This window comes from Echinops telfairi, unplaced genomic scaffold (genome assembly GCF_000313985.2).
Source record: "Echinops telfairi isolate 266 unplaced genomic scaffold, ASM31398v2 ScPeMD7_7458;HRSCAF=8496, whole genome shotgun sequence".
Lineage (NCBI taxonomy): Eukaryota > Metazoa > Chordata > Mammalia > Afrosoricida > Tenrecidae > Echinops > Echinops telfairi.
Window position 1 is genome coordinate 2,112,742 of NW_022111358.1, and position 8,213 is coordinate 2,120,954.

Sequence of the window (8,213 nt, forward strand, 5' to 3'; positions counted from 1 at the left end):
ACACCTCTCAGTATCCAGCCATTCTTACCCAGGGAGGTCTGGCAGGGTGTCGGAATTTCCAGAGTGGTTTAGCTAAGCCCCACTGTGGAGTCGGATGCACCCCATTTGGGCCATGGGGACCTTTCTCCAGGCCAAGAACCACCAGCTAAATAAAGCCTCCCCTCCCAGCGAGTGGCATGCATTTTAGAGGAAGAGACCTCTGGATGCACTAGGCTGGGTGTCCTTGGTTGGCATCCGTGGCCAGTGTCCACGTGTCCTCGGAAGAAGAGGCCCTCCCTGACCCGAGTTTCATGTGGTGGCCCTGTTACCACCCTTCTCTGATCCTGGACGCGCTCTCAGTGTGCTGCGCTGATGGAAGCTTCTCTGTATAAGCCGGCATTTTTAAGGAGGAGGCGGCAGCGCTGTTTGGAGCACAGTTGCTGGTTAACAGAAAGAGGCCTATCTGTCCAATCCTCTATTCATGAGTCCACACTTTGGCAAATCTTTATTGAGTGCGTACCCTGTGACAGCCCCGTGCTGGGTTCTGCAGGGGCTTGTGGTGAGTGAAGCCCCAGCTGTCTTCAGGTTCCAGATCAGGGAGGGGCACCCAGGAAGAGATGTTAGGCACTGTCCACTCGGGCGGTCTCCCGCCTCCTTCGTGCGCACAGAGGCCTTGGGGCGGAAAGTTGGGTGGACCACTGACGTAAGCAAGCCAAATTAAGTGTTTGAAATGGAGCTGGTGGCTGCTGAGAGGACAACTTGATGTATTAAGCGATATTAAAAATGCAGCTCTTTCTGATAATTTATTATGCACATTCTCATAAACACATTCCATTTGTCACAGTACATTTACTAGTGGCAGACCCACCCATGGGGAAAGTTAACACTTACCTAAATGATGTGATTCTGCAGAAGTCGAGTGTGCTGCGGCAGCAGAGATAGGGATGGGATGGGCTCAGGGCCTGGGCGAGATGTCCTTTGTCCCTCCTGGATCACAGGACTGAGAGCCCACTCCTCTTGCTTTCCGGAGGGGGGGAGGGAGAGATGCCCCGAGAGATGGAGAACCAGCAACCCCTATTTAAAAAAAAATCATTTTATTGGGAGCTCGTACAACTCTTAGCACAATCTATACATACATCCACTGTATGTCAAGCACATTTGTACATTTGTTGCCCTCATCATTCTCAAAACATTTGCTTTCTACTTGAGCCCTTGGTATCAGGGCTTCATTTTACCCCCCTTCTCTCCCCACCCCCTCCCTCATGAACCCTTGATGACTTATAAATTATTATTATTTTGTCATATCTTACACTGTCCGACGTCTCTCTTCACCCACTTTTCTCTTGTCCATCCCCCAGGGAGGAGGTTATATGTAGATCCTTATAATCGGTTCCCCCTTTCCACCCCACCTTCGCTCCACCCTCCTGGTATCACCACTTTCACCACTGGTTCTGAAGGGATCATCTGTCCTGGATTCCCTGTGTTTCCAGTTCCTATCTGTACCAGTGTACATCCTCTGGTCTAGCCAGATTTGTAAGGTAGAATTGGGATCATGATAGTGGGGGCAGGGGAAGCATTTAAGAACCAGAGGAAAGTTGTATGTTTCATCGTAGCTACACTGCACCCTGACTGGCTCATCTCCTCCCCGCGACCCTTCTGTTAGGGGATGTCCAGCTGCCTACAGATGGGCTTTGGGACCCCAATTTGCACTCCCCCTCTTTCACAATGATATGATTTTTGTTCTGATGATGCCTGATCCCTTCGACACCTCGTGATCACACAGGCTGATGTGCTTCTTCCATGTGGGCTTTGTTGCTTCTGAGCTAGATGGCCGCTTGTTTACCTTCAAGCCTTTCAGACCCCAGACACTATATCTTTTGATAGCCAGGCACCATCAGCTTTCTTCACCAACACCCCTATTTTTTTTATGGTAAAATATGCATAACAAAACTTACCACTTAAACCACTCAAAAAGTTTTATTGTGAGTTAGAAGGTTTACAGAGTAGATGGCTACTGTCACATTGAGCAGTTCTTACACCTTATCCCCTGCACATTTTAACCACTTTGAGTGGACAGTCCAGTGGCTTTAACCATGTTCACGAGGTTGTTTAACCATCATGGACATCTTTTCAGTTCTCTTTTTGAATCACCCTGCACTGAAACTCTATGCTCAGTAAACAAAAACTCCCTTGGAGTCCCTGCCCCCAGTTCCCAGCAGCCTCTGTTCTGCTTCCTGTCTCTGTATTTGCCTCTTCTAGACAACAGGTAGAAGCGCTGCCCTGGCTGCGATCCACGAGCTTGGCAGTTGGACACTACCAGCCGCTCTGCGGGAGGAAACCAGAACTTTCTACTCCTGTTAAGAGAGACAGTGTTAAGAGAGACTGGATGGTGCTCAGTTTGGTTGGGGGTTGAGATAGCACATGTAAGTGAAACCAGGTTATCTCCACTGTGGTCTGGCTCGGTTCACTTAGCATACGGTGTTCTAGGTTCATGTTGTAGAATGCATCCAAACCCTTTTCCTTCAAACCAATAAACAAACGAACAAAATGTTTCCTTGTGAAGTGGGTGAAGGTTTGCAGAACAGATCAAGGTTCCTCTCAGCAATCCGTGCACATTTTGTTTCCTGTCGTTCACTGGAATCGCCCCGTTGTCACATCCCCTATCCCACTTGCTCCCTGTTTCATGCTTCCAGCCCTCTCCCTGTTACTTCAGTGCTTTGTATGGCGACAAAATATTCCAGTGCGTAAAGTTTGTGGTGTCCTCGTGTTAAGTTACAACCCATAAAGGCTATGCACAACAGAAGGAAGCCCTGCCCTGCCGCAGGCCATCCTCACAATCCCTCCTGGGCTTGAGCCGGTTGTTGTAGCCCCAGTTTCCATCCATCTCCCTGGAACCCTCTCCTTCCATGCAACACCCCCCCCCTCCTTACCAAGCAGGATGTCATTCTTCCGGGACTGGTCTGTCGTCCAAAGTATGTAAGACGAAGTCTTTCAAAAATGAGCTCCGGAAGCAAATGTTTTGAGAACGACGATGGCAACAAATGTACAAATGTGCTCGACACCGTGGATGTGTGTATGGATTGGGGGTAAGGGTTTTACGAGCCCCACTAAGGCCTCAAGTAGGAAGACAATGTTCTGAAAATGATGATGGCAACATCTGTACAGATGTGCTTGACACAATGGATGTATGGATGGATTGTGATAAGAGTTGTAAGCGCTCCCAATAAAATGATTTAAAAAAATTTTTTCTAAGCAGTTTTATTAGCCAATCATAATTTTACTATTAGCATTTTTATAAATTGCAATCATAATTTAAATGTGATACTTTTTCGTTCCGGCTCTAATGTAGTCCAAAATAAAATGTTATGATATATTTAGCAAGTGTATTTAAGATTTATTAAATATGACCAAATATAAATGACTCTTAAAAAAAAAAGACCCACAATTGATCTATGTATTGTGATGAATTGTATGAGCCCCAATAAATTGATTAAAAAAATTATACATTTGAAATCTCCCAAATAGGATTTTACGATCTAAAATATTAAAAGGAAATTATGATGATACAGTGAACTAATGTGAGTTAAAACTGTAATATGTGCAGAAGAATAAAGATAAATGTGAATATGTAACTGAAAAAAAACCAAAAAAAGACCAAGTCTTCCATCCTTGATTCTAAGGAGCACTCTGGCCACACTTCTTCCAAGACAGGTCTGTTTGTCCTTCGGCAGTCCGTGATGCTTTCAACATTCCTCTCCAGCACCACCGTTCAAGTGCATCCATTCTTTGGTCTTCCTTGTTCCATGTCCAACTTCACATGCATGTGAGGTCATGGAAAATACCATGACTTGGGTGAGGCGCACCTTCGTGCTCAAAGTTAGATGCTTATTTTCAATACTCTCGAGCAGCAGGGTTACCTAACGCAACATCTTGTGCTATCTTGACGGCTGCTTCCATGACCATTGGCTGTAGATCCACTGTCTACGTGTGCCGCACTTGGTTTCTCCATCTGTGTTCGTCTGGGTGGACTCGAGAAACACACATGTGTATAAAAGAGCGCTTCATATCAAAGCGTACTTGTATATTAAGAGAACATCCCGGCCCTGTCCATATCAAATCCATAAGTCGGATAAATGCCCATAGGTCCGATACTAGTCCATAAATTCCTCGACTCACGCAGCACGTGCACTGATGCCCAGTGCAGGAAGAGCACAGGCCTGTCAGGGGTGGACAGCCTGGGCACTGGGCGGATCCCACCTGTTGGCTGTGGTGAATAGTGTCGTAAGTCTCTGAGGTCCTGCTTTCAATTCTTTCGGGTACATACCTACACATGTATATATAGTTCTAAAACATGCAAAATATTCCATGTATCATACCGTACACATCCCTATTAAACTCAAGTTTTCACTACCATTGGGAGATTGATTCTTGTTGGGACGGATCATTGTTATTTATTTTTCTTACTATAGAATAGGCCATTCAGTGCCTCCACCACATTAATTTTTCCCTTTCTTCCACCAATAGCCATTGAAGGTGATTCCATGCTCTGCTGCTATACACCCGCTGCAATGAATGCTCTTATCTGCCTTGTGGGCCACGTGTGGCAGAGCTTTTTAATTTAACGATAAATCTCAGAGATGCAAAGGTCTTTAGTGCAGTAGGCTCACACTTCCTGGATGAGAGACGCGCCGGGGTGAAGTCCATATGAATCTCTAGCTTGACCAGGGCGCTCTCCTAAGTGGTTCTATCCCCACGTCAACCAGCCGTGTCGGAAAGAGACCCGGTTCCTCCCATCTGCCTCCGCACGGGGACTGCCGCAGTCCAACAGCTCTGCGAGTCTGATAGGTGTAAAAGGGTGTCTCGTGGCACTTAATGCGTTCTTCGGGCCAATTAAGGGTTGTTTCATGTCTGCTGGTAAAGGTGTCATTGAGAGACGCTGTGAGATGCCGTTGAATCGGCTCCGACCCATAGCCACCCTGTGCACAACAGAACGACACACTGCCCGGCCCTGCGCCCGGTCACCGTGCCCCTGTGCCTGATCCCAACAGGCAAATGCAGTGAATGAAAAACCGAAGAGCTTCTATCAATAAGGTGCTGGCTAAGTACATTGTGCTTCATCTGTACCCTACGGTAGTATGCAGCCCTCAAAAGGAACGAGCAGGCGTGTGCACTCTGCTGTGGTAGATATATGGATAGCCTACTGCACGAAAGACCTTTTCGTCTCTGAGATTTATTGTTAAATTAAAAAAGCACGAGGCCCGAAATTCCATTTTCCTTTTGTGTCTACATTCTCGCTCACTGCCACGGAGTCGATTCTGACTCATTGCGGTCTTCTAAGGCAGGGTAGAACTGCCCCTGTGGGTTTCAGAGAGGTAACTTTTTTTTTTTAAACAGGGGAGAGGGCGAACGCAGTCCCCCACGACCACACATTATGCAGTTGAGTTTCCACATTAGGGGAAATCGCAGGGGTCAGCACATCCGGAGTGCAATAGATAAGCCTCGCCCTGGGAAAACCACCTTTGTGATCATGGTATCTCCCCTGCCAGGTAAGTATAGAGACTGTAACTCTTTTTTTTCTTAATCCAAAATGGGTTTATTAGAATGGCTTCCCACACATCTTGATCCAGAGTCTTTTCGTGCTGCTTCCGCCTGAAGGAGCATCCTTCTGTGAGCCTTGCTTTCCCTCCTGGAGGCTGACGGAGGACAGGAGAGCAGCCAACACACAAAACGACTGTTTGTGCCTGGCTGAAGGCCGTGGTGATTTTATAGCCGCCTGGGCTTTGGACATCCGTGAAGCCTGGTAAGAATAGTTTATCTGAGAGGAGAACTGGGAGGCTGTAGAAGTGTCCTGCTCCATGCATTGTTTTTAACCACCTAAGGTATATTTACCAATTTAAAAATAAGCCCACCATGCAAAAATATTTTCTTAAACTATTAAAAATTATCATGGTGCAAATATTTCTGCTCTGTGAACGTCCAGCCTTGGAGGCAAGGCATGCTCCTGGATGGCTCCCTGGTGGGCTGGGCTGGACTAGGGGTCCCTAGCCTGCGCTGACCTGGCAGGATTCTCCAGGGGAGGGGAACTGGGACCTGAGTCCTCCCCAAGGTGGAGATGCCTGCTCCTGAGTGGGGCTTCAGACGGCCTCTGTCAGTCTCTTGAAGCCATGGTTGGCTGAGGGCTGGTTGCCTTTTGTCCCCATCATGTTGGTGGCCTGTGTGCCCCAGGCATCGCTGCACTCTGCTTTTCTGTCCCGGCTGCCGCCCTCTCCCTCTGTGCCTATCTGTCGGGAGATCCTGCTTCTCTCTTAACAGGGCAGGGAAGTGAAAGTTTCGTTTTTGTGGGCCTTGGTTTAGGTTTTTTGAGCCAAGAACAGCTCAAGAGATTTCCCCCTCCAACCCCGAGGAGGTAAGAGTTGGTTACATGTCTTGGGCAAAGGATACACAATATCGTGTGAGACTTTTTGTCTGGTCCTAGGCTGCAGCGTGCTCTGTCTGTGCGATGCATCTCGCAGGAATGGGTCACAGCCTACCCTGGCCAGGAAGGACTTGGTCAGTTTGTGTCCTCTCCAGCCTCTGCGGGGAGGGGCTCTGTCGCCCTCACAACTGCTCTGATGTTGGAGCCCCCCTTGAAGCCGCTGTGTCGATCCATCTTGCTCGCTGCCCTTCCACTTCACCAGGCGTGACGTCCTGCTCCAGGGACGGGTCTCCTGACAACACGGCCAAAGTACTTGAGGCGAAGTCTTGCCATCCTTGCCTCTTAGGAGCCTTCTGGCTGTACTTCTTCCCAAACAGACCGGCCTGTTCTTTTGGCACGTTCCTTATTCTTCGCCAGCACCCTGACGCAAGGGCATCCATTCTCCTGCCTTTTTAATTCAATGTCCAACTTTCACACGCAGAGGAGGCTACTGAGAATGCCGTCACGTGGGTCAGACTCACCTTAGTCCTCAAAGCAACAGTCTTTGGTCTTCAACACTTCAACCAGGCCTTGTGCAGCCGCCTTACCCAAGGCACTGTCAGGGCATCTCGTGACGGCTGCTTTCGTGAGCACTGATTGTGGATCCAAGTGAGACGGCATCTTGGACACTTTCCATCTTCTTACCTGTTTGCTGTGAGGTGACCTACGGGTCCCGTTGTCAGGATGCTGGTTTTCTTTACTTTGAGTTCTCATCCATGCTGACGGCTGCGGTCCTTGACCTGCAAGAGCTCCAAGTCCTCACTCGCAGGAGCGGGGTTGTGGATCGCAGGTTGTTAAACAAGCCTTCCTCCAACCCCGACGCAGCAGTCTACTTCAGAGAGCCCAGCTTCTCGGCTAGTTGGGGCCGCAGACAGCTTGACTGTATGGTGCGCGGATGAAACCCGGTCACACCCTTTTCCTGATAATCGCTTCTTGATCCACGCGCAGGTTCTGAAGGGGTGTTCTGGCACCCCCTTTCTTCTTAAAGCTATCCGTAGCCTTAAAACTTAACTCTAGAGTCAATAAAATACAAGTCAACAGCTTTCTGGTCTTCTCTGCTTTCAGCCAAGATCCATCAGACCACGGCAATGATGCCCCTTGTTCCATGTCCTCCTCTAAATCTGGCCCGAGCCCCTGGAGGCTCCCTATCAATGTGCTGCTGCAAGCTTTGTTGGATGATCTTGAGCAAAATTTTACTCACATGTGATATTAATGACATCGTTCTGTAATTTGAGCTTTTGGTTGGGTCACCTTTCTTTGGAATGGGCACAGATATGGATCTCTTCCAGTCAGTTGACCAATTAGCTGCCTTCCAAATTTCCCGGCATAGAGGAGTAAATGTTCCCAGTGCTTCATGAGCTTGTTGAAACATTTTGATGGGTAGTCCATCAATTCCCGGAGCCTTGTGTTTGGCTAATGCTTTCAGGGCAGCGTGAACTTCTTCCTTCAGCACCACTGGCCCTTGCTCACCTGCTGCCTCCTGAAGTGGTGGGATGTCGACCAGTTCTTTCGGGTACAGTGACTCTGTGTATTCCTTCCATTTTTTCCCCAATGCTTCTTGCATCATTGAATATTTTGCTCATAGAATCTTTCACTATTGCAACTTGAATTTTTTCTTGAGTTCTTTCAGTTTAAAATGTGCTAAGCACACGCTTCCTTTGATTTTCTAACTCTAGGCCTTTGCGCATTTCATGGTCATATTTTACTGTGTCTTCTCTGTCCTTAGAAAGTTTCTGATCAGCTCTCTGCCTTCATCATTTCTTCCAAGTGCCTTAGCTTC

The 8,213-nt window shown here is 48.0% G+C and overlaps 1 non-coding gene across 1 annotated transcript; it reads right to left on the reverse strand.

Moving 5' to 3' along the window:
- Positions 1–5,370: 5,370 nt before the first annotated feature.
- On the reverse strand, positions 5,371–5,533 carry LOC115872975. Its single transcript, XR_004048163.1, has one exon. It is a non-coding gene; the product is annotated as a U1 spliceosomal RNA (small nuclear RNA).
- Between the last annotated feature and the right edge of the window lie 2,680 nt (positions 5,534–8,213).